Here is a 2,142-nt window from a genome sequence, read left to right on the forward strand (position 1 = left end):
TCCTTTCTTTCCTACAAGTGCCTCTACACTCACTCCCCCATCCTCTCTCCAATACACTTGATTTTATTGCTTGTATAGCTCTGTTCACTAGAGCAGCGAGAGAGAGAGAGAGAGAGAGAGAGAGAGAGAGAGAGAGAGAGAGAGAGAGAGAGAGAGAGAGAGAGAGAACCTTTTTTTATGTTAGAGACACTGGCCAAAGGCAACAAAAAAGTAAAAAAAAAGATCCACCAGACACTCACCAAAGGTAAGTCAAAAGGATTATTGAAAAACGGAGGACAAGTTGAAGTAGGGAGGGAGTTCCAGAGTTTTCCAGAGAAGGGAATGAATGATTCAGAATACTGGTTAACCCTTGCATTAGAGAGGACAGGATAGGAATATCAAAAAGTAGAAAGTCGTGTGCAGCTAGACCGCCGGAAGAAGGGAGACATGCAGTTAGCAATATCAGACGAACAGCCTGTGTGAAATTAGCGGTAGAAGATAACAAGAGATACATGCAACATTGCGGCTATGAGAAAGAGCCTGAAGACAGCCAGTTAGAGGAGAGGACTTAATAAGACAAAAATCTTTTGACTTCACCCTGTCAAAAGCAGCGGTATGAGTGGAAAACCCCTAAACATGTGAAGCATACTCCATACATGGACAGATACACAAAGTTGCTAGGTGGGGCGGATGAAAAAAACTGTTTTAGCTAAAGCTGAAATGTGAAGTTTCCATTTTAGATTATAAGTAAAGGGTGAACTGAGAATGTTCAAAGTAGAAGAGGGGGATAGTTCAGTGTCATTGAAGAAGACGAGATAGTCATCTCGAGGGTTGTGTCGAGTTAATAGATGGAGGAATTGAGTTTTTGAGGTATTGAACAATACTAAGTTTGCTCTACCACAATCAGAAATTTTAGAGATATCATAAGTTAGGAGTTCTGTGGCTTCCCTGTGTGAGCTGTTTAATTCCTGAAGTAGAAAAGTGCACGGTTGTATCATCAGCGTAGGAGTGGATAGGACAAGACGTTTGGTTTTGAAGATCATTGATGAATAATGGGAAGAGAATGGGTGACAGGACAGAATCCTGAGGAACACCACTGTCAATAAAGGTTTGAGAAAAACAGTGACCATCTATCACAGCAGCAATAGAGATTACAGAGAGAAGGATAGAAGCAGTAGGAGGATAGTTTAGAAGTCAAAGCTTTGTACCAGAAAATGTCAAATGCTTTTGATTTGTTTTAAGCAAAAGCCAAAGTTTAGCCAAAATTATTAAAAGAGGATGACTTACTTCCTCAGTAAGGAAAGCCAGAAGATCACTAGGAGACCGGCCACTACAGAACCCATACTAGCGATCAGATGTAAATTTGTGAAGTGATAGATGGTTAAGAATTTTCCTGTTCAGGATAGATAAAAAAGAAAAAAAAAACTCTAGAGAGGCAGGAAAGTAAAACAATAGGGCTGCACTTTGTTGGATTAGAGCGGTCACCATTTTTAGAAACAGGCTGAATGTAGGCAAACTTCATGCAAGAAGGAAAAGTTGTTGTTGATAGAGTTGGATGAGTTTAACTGGGCAAAGTGCAAGCACGGAGGCACAGTTTCGAGAACAATAGGAGGGATCCAATAAGCCTCCCTAAGGTTAAGGCGAGCGATGGCATGGAAAACATCACTGCGAGGGATCGTAATGGGTAGCATGAAATGGTCAGAGGATGGAGGAGAGGGAGGAGCAAGCCCTGAATTATTCAAGGTGGGGTTTTTAGCAAAGGTTTGAGCGAAGGGTTCAGCTTTATAGATAGATGAAATGGCAGTGGTGCCATCAAGTTGAAATAGAGGAGGGAAAGATAAAGAAGCAAAGTTATTAAAAATATTTTTGACTAAGTGCTAGAAGATACGAGGGGAGTTTGATCTCGAAAGATTTTGACATTTTATATTGATGAAGGAGTTTTTAGCCAGTTGGAGAACAGACTAGGCATGATTCCGGACAGAAATATAAAGTGCATGAGATTCAGGTGATGGAAGGTTCAACTGCCCTTTGTGGACCACCTCTCTATCATGTATAGCACGAGAATAGGGTTTGGAAGATTTAGGGCAAGAGAAAGAGAGAGATGAATCAGCACCTCCATGCCAGACATTATTACCTCTGTTATGCGCTCAGGACACAGAGGTG

The sequence above is a fragment of the Scylla paramamosain genome, chromosome 17 (assembly GCF_035594125.1).
Source record: "Scylla paramamosain isolate STU-SP2022 chromosome 17, ASM3559412v1, whole genome shotgun sequence".
Classification (NCBI taxonomy): Eukaryota; Metazoa; Arthropoda; class Malacostraca; order Decapoda; family Portunidae; genus Scylla; species Scylla paramamosain.